The sequence below is a fragment of the Balearica regulorum genome, chromosome 1 (assembly GCF_011004875.1).
Source record: "Balearica regulorum gibbericeps isolate bBalReg1 chromosome 1, bBalReg1.pri, whole genome shotgun sequence".
Lineage (NCBI taxonomy): Eukaryota > Metazoa > Chordata > Aves > Gruiformes > Gruidae > Balearica > Balearica regulorum.
In genome coordinates, this window is record NC_046184.1 from 81213791 (window position 1) to 81235503 (window position 21713).

The 21713-nt window shown below is 35.0% G+C and overlaps 1 protein-coding gene across 1 annotated transcript in view; it reads left to right on the top strand.

Annotated features, from left to right (window-relative positions):
* Positions 1-21713, top strand: part of CCDC91 (coiled-coil domain containing 91) — a 148864-nt gene that overhangs the window by 112851 nt on the left and 14300 nt on the right.

Here is a 21713-nt window from a genome sequence, read left to right on the forward strand (position 1 = left end):
TGCAGTCTGTCAAATTAAAATTATGATCTGAGTTCAGTTCATTGAAAGCATTTCAGTATCAAGAACAGATGCTATTTTATGTTCACAAATGAACTTTATCATGCAGTTTGCATGTGTACAAAGGTCATTAACTTTTCCTTTCATCCCATATTATATGACAGCCTGAAAATGTATTGGTAATTTATTAAGCATGATTTATTGCTGGTGCACTGGTCTTGTTATGAAATGTTGTAATGTTCTGAAACTTGGTTTTAAGGTATTCTGTTAATGCTGTATACTTACAGTTTAATGGTTGTGTATAAACAGTAAAATGTAACTTAAAAGAAAGTTTGATTTGCTTTCAGTAGGAGGAGAAAAAATTAACACACTTCTCTTTAAGGGTCTTTAAAATATTTTTTTTTATTTTTATTTCTATAAAGAACCTCTTTCATATGGTGGTAGCAGCCTGAGATCAAATGAAGTTATTTCACTATTCTCAATAAACAAAATCACTAAGCTCGAATCTAATTGATAATGTTGTCCTGAGAAGGAAGTAGAAATACTGTGTTTGGCCTCTTCTATTCCCTGCTTTTATAGACTGAATGGTATTATGGGAAATAGGATTTAACTTCAGAAGTTTCACTCTATTACTAGTTAAGGTAAGTATTCCATGAGCTCTCTTCCATTATGCTGTGCGTGGAGAAGTTTACATTTAGCAGCATGGGTCTTACTGCAAAGACACTTAAACAGATGTCCAGGGAAAACATGTTCCATAAGGATGTTTGAGCTCGTTTCTGTTTGAAGTTGGTCATTTACAAAGGATAAGCTATGGGAAAGTGAAAATAGGTCTACTATTAAAATAGCTTGTATCATAAATAAATTGGTCAATAGGACCACTAGTGCAGATCATCTAGTCCATGTAATGCAGAGTCCTCACTGTTGACAGCTAGATCACACCATTTTGAATTGACAATAATTTCCTGCAGGCACTTCAATAGCAACTCATCTGTCCTTAATTTCTTAGATTTCCATTTGTGTCAGGAATGGCAACTTCAATTTCCTGTCCACCTACACACACAGTTGGAGGTCATTGCCATTAATTCCATTGTCTGACTACTTTTAATCTGTCTTGTCCTTGTGAAGTTTTCACAGCTCAGTGAAACAATGATAATATTATCTTCAAAGAAACAAAATCCTCTTCAGTTGATCTAGTAGGAGCATCATTTCTATTCATTCCATATAGTTATTGAATATCAAAGCATTTCAGTCAAATTTTTTCCCTAATTGATCAGTTGACACACATTTCCACTCGTTTAAAAAAAAAATCATATGTAAGGACAGCTAGCTTTTTCTGGCATAAGACTTATAAAGTCTGTCTGTATTTAAGTTGAGAGTGGAAGATGTTTTTAACTCCAAATCATGTGGCATGATAGCTTTTATATGAATACATAAGAGGCAGAGTAAATGGACCTCGATCAAAGCCCATGCACCTGTTAGATAATAAATATACTTTATGGAGTATACTAAAAAGTAGCAGCTTATGGAAGGAATTTCTAGAAAGAACTCAGGGAAAATGCCTCGCTTTCCTGGCTGAGATTCAGTGATTTTTAATTTTTTTTTTCTTAGAGTGACAGGGGGAGTCTTAGTTACATACTTGCAAAGGTAGTGTACACTGTATATGTTTCATCATTGTTTTGAAAATAAGTTTGTAGAATCCTTCAAACCACGAAACATGGGCGCAACAGTATTTGTACTTGGTTAGCAGTGGTTAAATGCGTCAGGAAAAGACTCATAAACAGATTGTTATCCAGCTTATTTTGTAATGGTACAAAGTACATTTCATCCCTCATGGTAAATGTAGTATATACCAGTTTTCAAAGTAGCTTGTAACTTCCTTGGTCATTTATTCCATTAAAGCTTTCTTTTAGTAAAAGTATAATAGTGATACCGGTTTAAGAAAATCAGTCGTGTATTTGGCCAGTTATGTATTTGCTACAAATATTTTTAAATATTAATGAGCATTTGCAGTTGCATTTGTACTTGGATTCTTAGAAGAATTTCTATAACAGTTCATAAAATTTGGATCTGGCAATCTCTCAAGTTTTGCAGGACATTATAAATGTAGTCCAGCATTATATTGTACTACATATAATAGTAAATACTTACTTTGAGTTAGAAAAAAATGATTGTGAATGAGTCTTTTTAAAAACAGATTGATCTGATAAATATTTGTAGAATTCATTTGTGTCAGCATAACATATACATTGAAAGCAAACCATAGAAATCTCCTGTTGCACTTCCAAAACCGACTTCAGTTTTATTCTAGCTATGCTAGTGCTAAAATAGTGGTTACTTTTGAGAGCCAAGACGCTATAGGATTTAAATGTTCAGAGGCTTACCAACCACAAACCTGTGTACAGTTTAACAGTCACTTATTATATGGGACATATGCATGGGATTATTCGAATTAATAGAAAGCTGCTTAGCAAAAAGCAAGTAATTGATGTTCCTTTGTCCTTACGCAACACTTTTCAACCCTTTCTTTTCCTGATCAGTGATCTTTCAATGGGAATTCTTTAGAGCTGAGGAAACTATTTTTCTCTAAATAATTTAATGTTGTATGCATAAAATTTTTCCATACCCACTGTGTTTATAGATCCACCGTATTTCAAAGCCTTTCACAGATAAATAACTCAAACTAAGTAGTTTTACACATATGATGTTTGACATTGTTACCCACAAACAAGCTGCATTCAGTATCAGTGAAACAAAAAGTGATTTATAGTCTCTTTGTTCATATTTTCTCATGTGCAAACAAACTGCAATGCTTTTTTTTTAAATACTAAAAATGATAGGTTGGTAAGATTAAGATTAAGAGGGGGAAATGGAAAGTAATGCAGCAATATCATCATGCTAAAATGCCCAACATAAGACAGGAACAAATGTAACTTGCTCTGTATTCAAGACAAATGAAGCCTCTAAAGCTAGTGGAGATTTTGTTGGCAATTCTTCACCTTTAATCAAAGGACACTGCAAGCTAAAAAAAAAAAAAGAAACTGTGATGGCAACATATATTTTCACACAATAAATGAAAGATGTGCAATGCATTGTGGTTGTGTCTTTTTCATACTTCACATATAATCCCAAGTTTTTAAAGATACATAGCACTGTATTGTCAACAGTTCAACTTATGTACTGCAAACTTAGTTTTATTTTTTCTGTTCTATATTAAATGAAGAATTTCATAGTAGAAAAATGGTTTTTATGTTGCCACAGGTAACATCTTAAGAATCTGGCTAAGATATGAAGGAAATTTCAGTCGGGAATTTGACTCTATTATTTCATAATTATTTTATAACCACCACCATTCTGAAGCATGTTTCAAAACTGCAGTAGAATAAGACCATCATATCTGTTCAAAGACATCTTCCATAGCTACCTAACTTGCAGAGGTTTATATAAGCATTCATACCACGTTGAAGAACTCTTCTGAGTCAAATTTGAATACACTTGCTACAACTATGAGCCAGACTTGCTTTCTCCAGCACAGGTACATCCACATTATGTCCCGAAAGTTATGTTTATTAATTGCCTGAAGGTATATTTGACCTTGTAGTATTGAGATACATATATGTGTTTGCATATATGTATCATGAAGGCAAAACAGTGCTTTATCTTCCTACTGATGAGGTGGGAAATGAGGGGAGAGAAGTGAAGTGTAGCACACAGGTAAAAAGGAGGTAGGCACTGAAGTACGATTAAATGGCAAGCCACTACTTTCACACTTTTGCAATGAAAATAAATGTTATTCTTTCTTTGTATCCAGTGCATGGATACAGCACAGTATTGTGTGCCAGCTGTATGAGACATGGATGTAGAGGGAAGCAAAACCTTTCAGCTTGGTTAGAGTTAAGAGTAAGGAGGCACTTGTCCGTGAGTATCCGTATTCTACCCATTTTGATCTAAGCACAAGATTCACTAACTCATTTGTCAGTGTTGTCTTTTGTTGCCTGATGTTCATAATCCTATAACCTCTAGCCCTCCATTGCGGTCTTTGGTCATCTGACTGCTCTGAAAACAGCCAGTACTGTGACAGGCCCCAGCACTTTGAGTGCCCCAAAATACAATAAATCACATAGACCAGCCATTGAGTCTCACTGTGCCTCTGTTACTGATTGGACTGAGAAGCATTTACCAGGTTTTTTTCATTAATTCTTTAAAAATTCTAGTGTTTGTTTTTATACTGAATGCATGTGAAGGGGTTCACCATTAGGTGGAACAGCTCTGGGGGTTTTTAAGGGTTAACAGTTTAGGTAACTGATGTGGTAGCATACATTTGCATGCCTGCATGTAGGCTCTTTGGTGTATACATGTGTATACATTCGTATTTATATTTATTACCTGAAGATCAGGGCAAGAAGTAGAGTCTAATGGCATGTGAACTATGGCCTAGTATTACAATTCCCAGATTGTGATCCCTGGACTATGAGACAGAGGCATAGCAGTGCCTGAACCCTGACCTGTGGAACTGTATTGCTTTTGTAATATTTTTGGTTAAAGAATTGATTAATGGGTACATGATGCTCTGTTGGGAACATAAAGACTGCTCCAGTTTGTATGGACTTCATGTGGGGCTTTAGCCCATTCACTGAAGATTCTTTGCTTCAGTTTGCTAGCGCTGAATTATGTGAGTATAAACATAGCTTTGTCCCAAAGTGCGAGAACTTTCATGTTTGTTGTTTGCTCCTGTGAGCAATTACAAGATTGACTGAAATTTTGGAGGTATGTTAAAAGTATTCCAAATATGTGAGTGGAAGAACAAGAAAAGTATGTTAGCTTCTTGGTAAAGTAATGTTTGGATGACACTAGTTGTTTCCTTACACTCTGTCTCCTTTCACTGATCCAAGATGTGAAGAAAATGAGGTGCAGCCTGTACCAGATGCACTGGTCCATGAAGCTGTAGAGTAGAAGATAGGAATTATTATAAGGTAGTAAAGGCGAATTTTCAGAATCCCTTGGTCTGAGATAAGCCAAGCCAGCTGATTTACAGGAGTAACAGTTAATTTCGGAACAGGAAATAAGCTTGAAAGTAAATTGTAAAATAACAGGAAAGTAGTATCTGAATAAAATAAAATCAGTATTAGAGTATATTGATCTCCCCTGCTTCTTAATCTTATTTTGAAGTAATGAAAACAGTCCTAAAGGCCACATTTTGGCCTTTACTTTGTATTCAAAATGTGGAACTACAGATTTTTCTGTTTTTTGTGGTTGAGTTTAATTCCTGCTGTTCTGTGAAGACGATTCCTGGAAGACAGTTCTATTTTATATGACTGGCTGAGATGTTTTGTTGGGTTTTTTTTATTAATTTGCAGATAGAAAGCAGGTAAAGCAACTTAATAAAAACAATTTTTAAATTTAAAAAGTCTGAAAAGATTGGATTCAGTGCATTTCAGTCTATTCAGTGCTTTCAAATGAAATAATTGAGATCTTTAATGCCAATAACTAATAAGTAGGGAGATATATAAATATATTTATTTTTAAAATATTTTAGCTAGGTAGTCACATGACATTGTGTGTTTCTAGCAGGTGAGATGGTGCATGAATCCAATTGCATTTCAGCAGTAAAACATACTGTGAAGTAAATATTTCCATATGAATTTTAGAATAGAATATTTCAGTTAGAAGGGACCTACTATGGTCATCTATTCCAACTGCCTATACATTCCTTTATTAGTTTCTGTGAGGCTTTATATACCATCATTGCAGATAGAATAAAGAAAAAGATGGGCATTCAGTATATAATTAATATTTATCCTTAATTAACTTCTGTGTATTTTTTGTTTTTCTTTCCTGTTGGCTACATATTTTAGTATCATTAAACTTATCATGAGCCAAAGGTCTGCTGAACAGTAGTTAGGGAAAAAAAAATCATGCTGTATTCCCCTGCAATAAATATGAAAGAAAAGTAAATTAGCTGTTACCTTTTGGTCTGGTTGTCCAAATGGATTATCCAGTGGAAAATGTCCGTGTAGACCTGATCCTGCAAAAATGTTTGCATTTTTTATTTTATGCACTGTAATTGATCCTGTTTACTTCAGATGACATGAACTATAAAATTTTGGCATAAAAATAACTTCAGTATCAGACAACATTTAGAAGAGGTCTCACATTCAATTCACTGCTATATATTTAATGTTTAAATTGCTACTGTCAGTTCAGGTCTCAAACTGTGAAGGTTAACTTGGTGAGTTCCAGGAAAAGACTAGTTGTATGCAGGTATGTTACAATTATTGTTAAATTTATTAATTCTAAGGATGGTGTATCACATTTTAAAACTGACAATTGAAATGCAAGCAGGCGTCATGTTTGGGGTTTTTTTACTACACATTTCTGATGAAGATTAGTAAACTTAAAATCTTGTAGAGGAGTGGAGGAACAGTAGGAAATACGAAGTTTAATTTTGAAGGTCAAATCAAACCATCTGACAGGTATGAAACACATGTTCTGAAACAGTCTAACCTACTGCATCCTAGGATTCAAAAGAGAACTGAAAGTTTCTATCACAGTCTCTCGTTAGTCTTTCATCAGTGAGAATTGAAGCAAGAATGCATAGCTTAGCCATACGCCACAAAAATTGTCCGAGCAATTTAGTAATTATTGACCAAAATATGGTATTTCACAAGTCCAGGGTTTGTTTAAAAAAAAATGCAGTGATGGTTGTAGGGGTTCTGTTCATTGTGTCAGATTCTCTGATGTTGAACATTGGCTTCTGAAAGCACTTTTATTTATAACTAGATTTTTCTGAAATAGGAAGGTTATAAGACTGGAATGGACTTTTTGGGTTATCTAACCAATCTTTTGCGACTATATACAATTCCTTTCCCAAGCAGTTATAGAAGTGTCCTTTTGATGCACTTAGAGTAATCCTTTTCCAATTTATGGCATGAGCTGTATTAGGAATCTGTCAGTTCATAAATTTGCCATTCAGGTGGAGATGCTGTAGGGGCCAAGATGATCCTTGGCATCGTGGGCATTGGGGTTTTTGCCTAATGTGTTTTCTAGCCTAGTCCTCTGGTCACAAGGTCAACCACTTCTTGCTTCTGCTTTTTTACTGCTTCTTCTCTAGATAGCTGTTGAGTCCTAACGGTGCAGTTACTACTTTCCCAATAGCTGGTATTTTGTCCATTGTATATATCTGTAAAAGTATTAGGAGACAAAATAAAACAGTAGTAGTAATTTTGTGTCAGTTCTGCATCCATGCAGAGCAATTAAAATGCAGTCATGGAGTTGAGAGGTTTTTGCCCTTTTAAGTTTTGTTCTCGTCTGTAATGTGGCCTTAGTGTAGTTGTTCATTATTTTGCATATGGAATTGTTTGGAAATTCTTTCTGTAATCATCAATGAAAAGTTTTATGACCCTTTTTGTTTAAGGAGCTTTATCCAGTACCCCTTTAAATAAACAGTAGAAGTCCCATTTGATTTTAGTATGAATACAAGTGCCTCAAGAATGTCAGCTTTATTCTGGAACGTAGAACTTTTAATTGAATTTTCCTAGTTGTTTTACAGGAATTCTTACTCTTTGAGTTATCCATTTTGGGGTTTTTACTGTGGGGTCATTTGATATTTTAAATAATTGAATTACCTGGATTTTTTTTCTCTTTATGGTTACTTATTCATACTAGATTTTGTGCAGGACTTTTATGCACTGTTTTCTTTGTGCTTAATCTTATTTTTTCCCATTCCTGTGGCTGGCTTTTTAATGTCAACAGTACTGTGCATTTTGTGTTTTAAAATAATTATTTCCAGTAGTGTTAAATAAATAATTGAACTGGGTTCTGAAAGAGTGACTTCACATTAATTTGGGATAGTTTAGATCCAGTGTGATCTGAAATAATATCTTGCTGCAGAAATTTTTATTTCTTGTAGTATTTCAGATTTCTTTATTGTCATCTTTTCTACCAACTTGTCATTTATGAAGTGTATAAAAACTTTTTTTTTTAAATTAAGCCAAAAAGAGGAGGAGATTCTAACTTATATTCTTCCTACTTCCAAAACACTGGAAAGCTATTGGAAATACTATATTTAGCCTAGAATTTTCCATTCTAATATCTCAATTTTGTAGGAAAATTTGCTTGAAAGAAACTTGACTAATTAGAATAGGTATATAGATCTGCTGTCTTTGAAACTGAAGGTTGAAATAAGTAGAAGAAAGAGCATGAAGATGTGTTTTATTGATTATCTGTCAACCACATGCTTAGCTTCACCTCAGTTCAGTTGAGGTGAGAGCACGTCTTGATTATTTTTTTTCTTTTTATATTGAAGGTAAATTTAAAATTTACTCTCCATGTGTCATCTGAAATGCCCTTCTATTTTTGTATTTCTATTTATATATCATTATTCTGTTATATTTCTTTTATTTTTACAAAAGAATTTTTCAATAGGAGCCAGGCAGTCCTCTTTGTAGGTCACTTCTCTTCACACCTTTTTTCTTTTTACAACTATGTTTTTTAACCTTTGACTGATACTTAATTGTTGATGGTTAAGTTTTGAAATGGAAAGGATAAAACTTTAAAATACCAATGTTTTGCCAGAACTATAGAGAGCTGGTTTTATAACCATGCACTAGGGCAACAATAGTAAATATTTGATGTAACTAAAGCCAATCTCAAAAATATTAACAGATCCTGTCCTTCAATGCAATTTAGTCTCCAAACATCGTTTAGTCCTCATCATTTAGTCCCTCAACGATTTTAGTCACCAACTTAATGAATAAAGCTGCTTTTGAGAGAATGTTCAAGTAGAAAATTCATGAAGTTACACTTTAACATTAAGGTAATGATGAATGATTTTTAATCTTTCCCTTGCCTTCAGCATACCAACCATATATTAAGGAACTTAGTATTTGTAGCATATCTTTGTTTTGGATATTTTGTTCTATTTCTTCTTTTTCTAGGACACAAGATGAACTTGATGTAGTTGTATTTAATATGCAGTATGTTCAAATTCTCATTCACAGAATCATAGAATGGTTTGGGTTGGAAGGGACCGCAAAGATCATCTAGTTCCAACCCCCCTGCCATGGGCAGGGACACCCTCCGCTAGACCAGGTTGCCCAGAGCCCCATCCAGCCTGGCCTTGAACACTTCCAGGGAGGGGGCATCCTCTTGTCCTATCACTACACTCCCTGATAAACAGTCCCTCTCCAGCTTTCCTGTAGGCCCCTTCAGGTACTGGTAAGCCGCAATTAGATCTCCCCGGAGCTGCCTTTTATCCAGGGTGAACGACCCCAATTCTCTCAGCCTGTCCTCATAGCTTCATGGCCCTCCGATCAGCTTCATGGCCCTCCTCTGGACTCGCTCCAACAGCTCCATGTCTCTCCTGTACTGAGGCCCCCAGAGCTGGACGCAGTACTCCAGGTGGGGTCTCACCACAGGTAGAGGGGCAGGATCACCTCCCTCGACCTGCTGGTCACACCTCTTTTGATGCAGCCCAGGATGTGGTTGGCTTTCTGGGTTGCAAGTGCACATTGCTGGGTCATGTTGAGCTTCTCATCAACCAGCACCCCTAATTCCTTCTCCTCGGGGCTGCTCTCAATCCATTCACTTTATTTTTAGTACCTGCTGGATCATTTGAATCAACATGGCTGCTGCAGAGAAGAACAAGCACAAATATGAAACAAATCACTCAAACTAGAATATGATTTTTTTTAAGATAGATTTAAAAAGAATTGCTACCATTTCTGTTTCTTAACGCATAGAAATACTAGATATGTCTCAGTTTCTTTATAAAGTGTTAATAAAGCAGTTATTGCTTGGTATTTATTTTTATATTTAAAGATACACTATCAAAAATTATCATTGTTGTATTGATAACTCCTAAGTCTTGCAACATTTGTGGTACCCTCAGTACTTTTATAACTTTTTCTCATCTTAATTGAAAGACATTGTTTAAATACTTAAGAGGGGATTTCTCTGAAACAAATGTTTGGCACTTGCAAAGATGCAAGTTAATATTTTCCATTAGTTTCCATTTTATTAGATTTCTTGGTTTTTAAAAAAAGTACCATAGTATGGTTTTGTTTTCTGTATATTTCATGAAGAAGCAGTCTTGGGTTTACCCCTACTCTGTATTTGACCTGATCTTCTGTGCAGTTGAAACACTTAAGTAAAAGTTATAAATTGTTTTCCTCGCTTTGTGGGCATGGTTGAATTTTCCTTCATCGTGTTGATGGGTTTTGTTCTATCATCTTGTAAAAGTATGCTTTAAAAACCAAGGAGAAATACAAACATTCAGAAGTGTTTGTCTCTTAAGCTAGGTGCTGTATTATGTCTGTTCCCAAGAGATTCCTATGATCTTGTTTTACCGGAAGTTTCAAAACTGCTGTCTTCTAACTTGGTCAATACAAAAGAATCTTCTGATCGCACAGTTCATTCTGTTTGCATGCAAACATGTTTGCATTCAAACACTGCATCATACAATTAATTCATGAAATCCTGCAATTAACAACACTTAAAATATGGCATTAATGATTATAAAGTGGTCTAGTAAATACAGGCAGAAGATGTCACCTGCAAAAAAAAGCAGGAAGATATACTTCTTCCCATAATACGGAACTCCTTGCCACCAGATCTTGTAGATGCTAAAAGACTAAATGATTCCTTTTTAAATAATAAAAAAATAAAATGTAAAGACTAGACAAATTTATTGGAAAAAAATTCCATCAAGAGCTGTTAAATGCAAACATATTTTGCTCTGGCTATGGTAGTAAATGAGTCAGTGCGTGTTTTTCCTGTTACACTCTTTTCTGGGTACTTGCTGCTTCTCTCTCGTAAAGATAGATGCTGCACTAGATTGACATTGGTCTGACATGTACTGACATGTCGTGTACAGCCTATTCTTACGTTCTTGATATGAAAACAAAGTGAACAGAGAGTAAAAATAATTTAATAGACTCTTTCTCTTTAAAAAAAAAAACCCACCCCAAAAACAACAGCCAAAAAAACCCCCCAAAAACCCCCCACCCAACCAGTAAGGTAATGTCTGCAGGAAATGCCAAATCCACTGGCTGTGTGCTCCATCATGGGGAAGTACAAAAGGAGGCACTTGGTTGTTTTCCATTTCCTCAAGGAGACCAGTGTAGTAGCAGCAGTTACCACATTTGTAGGACCTGCCTGTGGCTCATGTACCATTTGTTGCCTCAGTATAAAATATGGACATTTCTGATCAGAGTTGTTATTTTGGCATATATGCAATCAACTATTCTGTGTCTACCAGAAAGGAAAAAAAGAGAAGGATTTTTGGAAAGCAGTAGGATGCTAAAAATTAAATTGACTGCAGGTCTAATTCCAAATATTTCTGCTTTTAATTGTCTCAGGAAGCTTGGAGAACAGAGCTCTTAATAAATCCATTATGCTTTCATGTCATTAAGTAATAAGTACATGGACGTCATTAAGACTTTTTCAAAATGAAATTATGAAATTAAAACCTGGCACTTAAAAGTAAAAACTACTTGTGATATGCATGCCTTCAGCACATCATCCAGACCAGGAGAGTCAAATGTTACTTTAAAGCATTTCTGAAAACATTTGTAGGAATGAAAACAAATAGCAATGTCAAAAGCTTATCAGTTTCACAGCCTGTTTTAGATATTGTATTTTCCTGGAATACATTTTTTTTCCTGAAACATATATCTTAGGCAATGCAAATGAGATTTACTTTGAAACAGAAGATAACATCTCTGACCAACTCTATGAACCTGTGTTTGGGAGTATTAACATAAGTGTTCCTATGAATTCAGTAATTGTACTCTCGGTATACTCTTGTGTATTTTCAGTGGAAGATACAGAGCCATAGCAAGATCAGATTAATAAATGCACTTGGTATTGTTCCAAGCTGTCAGCCTCCCCACTGTCGTCTTTTTTTGGTCAGCAGCTGCAGCAGCAATTCGAGTTTGCTGTAGTTATCCCTGTTTGGTTCCCTGTTCATGATAACCCATGCTGTGGATCCCACAAGCTATATAGCTGTCATGTGTTACACCATTGGAAAATAATAAGGATTTTTTTAGGGTAAAATATCCCTCCCAGAAGCCATTTTCAAAATTACATTCATTATAAACTTAGTACCACAACTGAAAAAGTACAATTCCTTTCTGAGATGCGAAAGTTGCACAGAAGGCAGCCTTACTCAGAGGAAAATACTCAGTGCTGTGTTGAGCTTTCCTTAGAAGGAACAAGGAAAAAAAATAAAAGCATTAAAATTACTTCATTATGACAGCAGGAGATGGAGTCAAGGAATATTTTTGCTACCAAAGGATATCTTGTCCCTGGAGAGCAGTCACTCAAAGAATCTGCTCTTCTGGGCTCCTAACTCAGAACATCAGATCATTTAACTGGTAGCAATTTCAAGTTGCTGTGTAATACTAACTTAAGCAAGTATATGTCTGTTTGTCAGAGGAGACATCTATACAGACTAGAGTGCAGGCTGAGTTGTAGTTCCTCTTAATATCTACTACAACCTGTTGCATGAGACGGTTCAAGAATATCACCAACATTCTTGCTTCCTACCTGTTTTGTGTATGCCTGCCTCTCTGCCAGTGGTTACCTCACACTAAGTAAGGTCTCACAACTACTAAAGTAACCTGCCTCATCAGTAAAGATGTAGACCTGGGAAGGGAAGAATTTAACTGGTGTCTTATGCAATAGTTAGCCACTTTTATGACTCATGCTGAACTGAGGACAATAAGACAATTTGCCTTCCAGTCACCTGTTGTTACTTCACTCGTGTTCAGTAAGTGAAAAGTAGACAGACTGAGAGAAATAACATAGTGGTTTGAGTTGTTTTTGCAAAGGCACTTCATTTTTAGTCACCTTACGGGTTACCTACAAGTAGGTATGAAACTTGCAGACACAAATGTGATTTTTCATGTTGACAATGTCCTTGTAAACTGTCCAGAAACTGAGTGAGGCTGAAGTCAATAAAAGTAAAAACCAAAATATTTCCAGGTGTCTTATAAAAATTCTAATGATCAAAGCAGTTAATTGGTCACTACTGTACTTCAAACTAAGATCTGCTTCCAATTACTTGTTAGAAAGGTCAGGAAATTCTTTGCTCTGCTTCATATTTTTTTAAAAACTTGGATAGTGTTCAGGCTGCTTCTACATAATCTGCAAATGTTATTTGCCTTTTGTTAAAAACTAGGCATTGTTAGCTCTTAAAATCACACAAATGTTAGGAAATTTTGTGGAACGGAGGTCTACAAAAGTATTCTGTTGTCCAGTTCCAGTATTTTTATTGTCAGTGTTCAGTAACTTACCGCCTATTCATTCCTATTGAGTGCTTCAAAAAAATACTCATTCATTATGTTATACTTTGCATGTTTATAGCAGACAAAAATGCAGTACACTAATATTGTGCCTATTATTTATATACTTTTTAATTTTTGTGACCATTAGCTGTGCAAAGAAATGAATTCCTGTAGTTAGCATACGTAGGAGAAAGTAAGCCACAAGAGAGAAAGTTTTCTACCAAATAAATTTTCTACTGAATAGGGTTTTTTAAAGAAATTTTCTAAATTACAAAGATTTACTTCCTGAGATAAGTACTTAGAGTAAGCATTTCTTGTATTTGTAGTTTCTGAACAACTACCCACATAGCCAGCTAGCAAGCAGATTTTAATTTTCCCTGTTTACATTGACATTCATCTTCCTTTAGGAAAATGTACTGCTTGTTTTCTGACAACAAAACTAATTATATTAAGCCGTCACATTTTGTCTGCTACATTGTACACGGCTCTCATTGACTTTAAAGGGCATATTTTGGCCTACTGGGGAAAGCTTATGCATTAGGACTTGAATACTCATTAGAGTGACAGACTTGGTTTTATGCAGCCCATGTTTTCCTGAAAAGACACAGACACTTGTCACAAATGCACTCCCATCCTGATTTAAGGGACAGAAACTGGAGGCAAAGATAAAACCATTGTAATGGAATTCACTGTACTACTGTGTGTTCCCATATGATTTGTGCAGCTGTGCCTCATAACCTTTAGAAGAAAGCATAACCAAACATTGCATTTCTCTGACTAATATTTACCAAAATATAAGTGCATACTTCAGAATTGCAAATATCCAAATGAGATATTTTTGGGGTTTAGTATTTCATAGATCATTTTTTCTGATATTATGGAAACTAAGGACCTATTTCAACAACAGTATTTTATTTATATTTAAGAATCGCTGTCAAGCTGATATAAGCAACATCTGTCTTATTGTAAAGTGAAGAAAAATCTGGCAAGTTTCTCTTCTGGCTTTGTATAGAGAAATTATTCCTTTAGTTTGGTAATAACACAATAACTGTTGGAAACTAGAATTCCAGGCACATTTCCTGCTTCCCTGACCAGGTGTTTTCTGTGCAGATTTGTCTAGCCAGTGGGATGTGTGGGAGGTTACTTCTGTGGGGGCTTGGTTATGTGCTAGGACAGTCATCTTAGGTATTTACCAGGTAACTAGAACTGGAAATATTTTTTGCTCTTTTCTGTAAGACTTGGAATATTTGGGAAATACTAGAGTTTACCCTAATAACACGTATATATGGAGGGTCAGCTCATCTTGTACTGTACCTTAAAGTGCAAGTCATGCATTTGCCCGATATCAGTGGGATTATTCTGGAAAGAAGCAAGTATTTAACATTTGGAGAGGGAATTGTGCATTTCATTCTGTGTACAGATGAATTTTAGTCACAGTGCTTTTTAAGGGAAGAAAAATAGTGATCAAGTTATACCCAAGACAGCAGGAAATATCTGTGAGTAAATCAGATTAACACCCATAATTTCCTCTATGGCCATTCTTGTTTATCAGACTTCCTTTTAATAATATACTAGATTTGTGGAGGGTATTTTGTATGTTTAATTTGTCTGAAGAAAACAACGAGACCTTTGTTTTGGCTTTGTGAGTAGTCTTCTATCTGGTGCACTGTTTTTTGGGTTTGGTTATGGTACAAAATCCCATTTCAGTTTTTTTGTAGTTCATGTGTTACATTTCATAATTACATATAGTCATATGGATTTGATTTATCATGAATGCACTTCTAGAACTGATTATTATTTTTTTAACCTTTCATTTTGTGGATCACCTACAAAGCCTCTAAAATCTATCTATCTTGAAAACACCTCTACTAATACAGATTATGGAAGATGACCTATGTTATAATTGCTGTAATCCTTATTATCTATTTAGATTTTTTCCTCATATGTGAAATATTTTCTTCTGCAGTGTTCACAGAGAATATCTTTATTGTATTATTTGAAATCAGAAATACATGGGTGGCTGGATATTCTGCAAAGCTATCTGCATTAACTCCCATCACCTGGCTATTATTTGAGTCATATACTTATAAAAGAGAGCGTAATAGTAATTTATGTCCAATACTTGTTTGCTGGCATCACAGATAACTGTTTTTATTGCTTGTAGATCAGAGAAAATTTAAAAGACCTGGAGTCATAGAGGAGTCTAGTATTGAGAAGTATCTAATAATTTCAAAACAAAACTCAAGTATTCTATTAAAAAAAAATCTAAACCCAAGGATCAATTACATGTTTTTATTGATGATTCTTCATGTATACTGTCAACATCATGTAACTGTTCTAAACCTGAGTAAGGTTACTATAGGCTGGTGATTATATTAATAATGTGTCTAGAAGTACAAGTCTTATTTTTACTGTTTAACACACAGAATTTCCCCGATGAATAAAATTTTCTAACAGTGCAGAAAGGAGAATGAACAAGAAGGAAGAGGATTTATTTACAAAAACAATAAAGGAAACAGGCTAAGAGCAATAAAAATAATAGAAGTGGATGAGGACAAACATTCCATGCAGAAAAGTTATGTGTGAGTGTTCAGTCCAAGATTTCCAGTGGAGATTTCAGTTTCTGATTTCAGAAACAAACATTTAACATTGCTAAATGTTCATTTAACAAAACAAAATCAGGCCTTTTTTTTTAACGTGATGTTTGCTGGTATCTGGAATCATCACTTCAGAAAAGTGTGGCCTATTGAGGGTAGCAAAAGAATATATAAAGCCTCTAACGTAAAATATGAATAGCCAGGTATTGTCATGCTTCTGTCAAACATAATCTTGTTTTAGATTTATGCCTTTGACTTCTGTAGCAGAAAGTAACTTACTCTGTGGGTGGGGGTTACTGTATCTGGCTTTTAATTAACAATTGTGAACTTGTCCAACAAAGCAGGGCAGTGAATGTTTTTGTGCCTTCATTATGTAAAATTTGCATATCTTTGGTGTTCCATTTTACTATAAATCAAATTATTACAAGTATTTTCAATTCTTGTTTTGCATTTTTAGCTTTTTTTAGATTCAGGACCTAATAATTAACTAATGTTAATTCACATTTGATTAATAAAGTAAAATAATAGAAATGGAAAAAGGTAATGAAAGGACTTAAAATTGAAAAGGAGTGCTGGTATTTCTCGTGATACTAAACAAATGATGACTTACATAAAAAAATCACGCTCAAAAATAATCTTTAGAGACATTAAGTATAAATCCCCTTTATTCTTCATTTGTAAATTTAGATTTTCAGATTTGCTTACCTCCTATCTCAGTTTATACTCCCTGGGGAAGAGTGGATCTCCCTTATCAGCACATTTAACTAATACTGGTGCAGGCCAGAGTTTTTTAGGGAATCTTCTATGGACTAATCTGTCTTTTGAAATAGTATTCATCAATTCAAAAAATAAATTAATTTGAGATCGTGATGATGGGAACATTCTTTGACAAGACATCTCAAACTTTTTCAGAAAGAGATAGTTTTGGAAAATATGGAGAAAGATACCTCTGTCTACAAGGTTCATCATTCTTTAAAGTTTTAAGAGACGATTTTGTGATGACAACTAATATCTTGCATTCAGTTATTCAAGGTAAAGACTGCAAAAGAATTGTTGAAATTCAGGGTAAATGTTCACTTTAATTAGATTTATCCATCCTATTGAGGAGAGGCAGCAAATTCCTTCAGGTTATTCAAATTATCTGAGGAACTTTCTGTAATTCACTCCTAAAGGCTGGCCATCTGAGAAGATATGTGTACCTCTACATAGTTTCTCTGTTAGTCATCCATCAAAATCATCACAGAAAATGGTCAATGAAGTTTTTCTTAAATCAGAGTAAAAGTTCTCCCTTTATATGTTTTAGTGCTGCAGTTGAAATAATAATTTAGTTCTTTACAATATTGGCAAAAAATGCTTTAGTTAACATATAGACCATATAGTCTTCATAAAGGCCTTGTAGTTTATAACCCTTTTTATAGTAAGAATTAGATTAAATTAATGGGGAAGATCAGCACAGTAGAAGAGAAATAAGATGTCTGTCTGGTAGCTGAAACTGGCTGTGATTGTACAAAGTCATTTGAAAACAGTATTATTACCAGAAAACACGTCCAAACATCACATTAATAGAAAACATCAATGGCTTATTGGCCCCTGTTATCAGACAGATAAAAGTCTATGGTTTTTCTCTTTCTATTTATGTTAATGATTTTTAATTTTTTTACTGTCAAAGATGATAGTATCTCTGTAGAAAAATCTATATATGTAATTAGTGTTTCTGCCACTGAGGAGATGTCACAAGGCTGAAACAATTTTCGTGTTACCCATACATCAGTCTTCAAGCTTATTATCGTAAGTGTGGCACATTGCAATTAAAGCAATTTTTATAGCATTTTAGCTTTCTGTCCAACTAAGAGTTGACATAGAGTTCAGCTGTTGCTTATCTATATTTTGTCTTTCCTGAAATTATTAAATTGTTGGTTGGCTTCTAGACATTTATTATATAGTTAGCATCTCTCAGCTTTATTTAGTTGAGAATTCCTTGACTTTCTCTCGTTGACTCACCTTTGCTTTCCTCTCTGTGCTTCTATACATGCATGATGTATCTACTTTTGTGACAAATCTATTGGCAGTAGCCGTTGCAACTCAGCAAAATCTCTTGAAACTTGAATCCTAATGTAGCTTTAAATCCATGATAATTACATTATAAGAGCTTAGCTTCTTGGGGTGATAATGATGTTTAGATTATAAATTCTCTTTATTTATGTTGCCTAAACTTCTCAACTGTGCCTATCTGGTCTTTTTTTTTTTTTTACTCTTAAATAAACTTGCAGAATTATTCAATTATTCACTGTTTCTAATAAAGCACATATTTATACAACTGACTGGTATAATGATGAGTGGAACTAAAAGAAGAAACCCTTTACCTCCCTTTCAGAAATGTGCTGCATGTGAATGTGAAATGATGTGCTTTGAAAGGCTGCTACTGAACAGAAAATAACTGTTACCATAAACTACTATGGTAACTTCAGTAACCAGACTGTACACATATAATGGGCAGGTTTTTAAAATATATAGTTGACTTTATGGTTCCAAGAAGAGTGCTGATGTGGTTCATGTTGAGTACTGATGTGCTTGAAGGGTTAAAAAGTGTTTGCTGCCAACCCTTTTCAGCTCTAGCTTAGAACAGTCTTAAGTATCCAGCACTCTGCCTTCTTTCTGATTATTTACTTCAGGAAAGGCATGACAAGCACACAGCATCTGCTTATCCAGTTCAGACTGAAATCCAAGAAGTCTGAAAATAAAAGTGGGAGGTTTCTATACAGTGATGTAGGCTACGCCATGAATTGGCACCTACTTGGACACACTTTGTCATTAATATTGCAGAGCTGATTTTAATGATTACTTTCCAAAATAAAGACAAAAAAAAAAAAAAAAGCTTGGAATTCACTCAGTATATTGGGTAGAAGTCTAGAGTGTATCATAATCTCATTTTCTTCAAGTGACCTCTGTGTGTTAGCAGTGGAACATTTCCTAGCATGTCCTGTTAGAAGTCGTGGCACACCCTTTCCTCTGTCTCCTTGGTAAATTGGTAGCTTCACATTCTTCAAATTTTCCATTTCTCCAGTGGCAGGTAAGCTATCTTTAATCACTGCTTTGAGTCACATTTACAGTCTACTCTGAGTCAGGTTAATTTGCAGCCCAGATTCCCATCTGGGAGAAGTGTATTAGAGCAGTGGTAATATTAGTTGATCCATACATCCCATGTAGATCCAAACAGCAATTTTTCCCAGATAGAGGATAGTACCTATGCACCATATGGCATCACAGAAGCTGAGGGTAGGATAGGCAGAGCTGGCCAGTCCCTTTTTGGGCAAGAGATCCCAATTCTTTACTTGGGACAGAGGATATATCATACGTTTTATCTGGTACTCTCGATCCATCTATATTGTGAGATTATGGAAGGCTAGAGAGAGAGGAAAAAGAACTAATAGCAGGGGCAGCACACTGTCACCTCGAATGCAGTATGTTTAGGGAAGGAAGGTGGGAGTAAGAGAGAGAACTTAAACAGATGCTGGTATGAAATGTTTCAGTAACAGACTTATGATATTAGTATATCTTTTCACTGTGAATAGGAAGGACCCTTCTTGAAAAACTTGTGCTATAGATCGATGACTTGAATTTATTGATCCATTTGTGTTGTCACTTGCAAAATCAAACCAAAGAACTTATTCGTGAACTCTTGTAGGTAAGACTTATGCCCTTCAGCGTGAGCCAGTTGTTATCAGAATTTAGATATGTGTTACTGTTTTGAAAGTGGGCTTGATTTCAAGCATCAAACACAACTTTCTTCTGAAGGTTTATTATTCAAAGACAAGTGCAAGTGGGAGAGGTTATGAAAATCACTTTCCTTTAAGTTATTAATCTCAAATGAGTGATTTTTTTTTTTTAAATACTTGCTATATTTTAATATGACTTAGAACAAAATAGGGTGTCATTACCATTCTTGTTCCTGAATGTTTGGCTTGGCATTTGATGCAAGGCCTCAATTGCAGGCTGAAGTGCCAGCAGCCGAAGCTGAAAACAAGACTGCGGTGGGCAAACTCTAGATTTAATTTCAGAAAGAGTGTTTATATTTTCCCTGGGGCCACATTAATGAGAGTCCAAACCCTAAATGTTACCACCAACACATTTTAACAGACCAGTTTCCCAGTTTTTAAAGTGTGGTGTCACCTTGAGTATTTTTCTTTTAACTTTTTCCCCTTCTGACTTGAAAAGAAAATTAATAAAGCTGTATCATTTTTGGCTGAATTCAATGTCATGTTTGGGGAACACAAAGTTCTGTGTAATGCAACAGAGTTGCACTGAAAAACATTTAATCCTATATTCTATTTTTGTATCAGCTATCTTAATAATTGAGCTTAATCAATGCAAAACTTCATGTTACTACAAAACACACCACCATCTGCTATGTACGTATGTGTTATAGGGTCCATATATTGATGTCCTGAATCAGCCTGATGTCAGAACATCTGTGCCGTGCCTAGGATGAACTTGTGACCAACAGGTCAGTGCCAAGAGAGACAGTAGTGATGGGGTCACTGAGAGTTCCTTAGCTCAGTTTCCTGCTCCTTCAGCTGGGCCTGTTTTGTGGCTTTAATAGGATTAAAGAAACATTTACATTGAGGCTTTAGGAGCATTTTCACACTGCTCCTTTACCCAACTCAAAGAACAGTATAAATCCAAAGGATTAAGTAAGGGATTTATGTAAAGTTGTAGTGTAAGATGAGTTGGTGCACCTGGCTTTCCTTTTTCTCCTCTGTGAATAAGGCATACTGAAGCAGTGTGCTGCATGTGATACAGAAGTGAGCTTGGCATTTTTTTCTGAACTTTTAAGTCTCTATAAACTTTGAAATTATTCTTTCTAAATATTAAAATGAAATGGTAGTTTCTGATGGAGGAATATAGTATTTCAATCTATATATCCAATTGGACATTTTTCTTCAGAGGGTCTTAGGGCATTTTTCTGCCACTTTTTAATACTGAAGCATCATGCATTTAAGAGAATGTTTAACTTCCTGGAAATTATAGTACTCTGTCTTCAAAAATGGAAAGGGGAAAAAATACAGTTCTCTGCCACTTACTTATGTTCATTAAAATCCAAAGGAAATTGTTAAATAACCAAAATTATAATTTTCAAACTCCTTGAGTAATCATTTATGCTGATGAAAGCAATTTAGTTGAAACTACATACATAACCTATTGTATGTTTTTCGCAATTGCTTTAGAGTAAAATTGCCAGAGCTTGAAATTCTTTACTTAAGTTAAAACTGTTTCATATATCCTTTTGTGCCTCACTGTATAAATCTACAAAGACCGAGATTATGCCTGTACTCTTTAGTCAGGCAAGATTCCAGTTGAAACTGAAATCAAGTGGTGTTACTGCTGAGAAAATATTGTGCTATCAAAGCCAAAAGGGGAAAAAATAACAGGATGAATTATAATGTTCAACGGTGAGATGACTGGTTAATACACTATTTCAAAACTACTCTTGCGATTTAGATGTATCATGTTTTTAATCCGGTGTGCATCATTATAATTACTGGAAGAGGTATATCAACTTTGGATTTGGTCTGCGATCACATAATCATTCAACTTGCTCTGTGGATATGGACTGTTCACATTAATAAAGATTTGCAGTGTACACTGTACTAATGTCACCCAGATGTATCCATTGGTGGACCGTGGTGTTGTTTTTCACATCATTAGGTGATTAAGCAACACTTGAGGTCCAGGGGAATGCAACATCTGTCAGCCAGGGTCCCTCTATTCTGCAAGTATTTGATGAGAAAGCAGAAGAGACTTCCATATTTCTTTCTGTTGTCCATGAGGAAGGCTG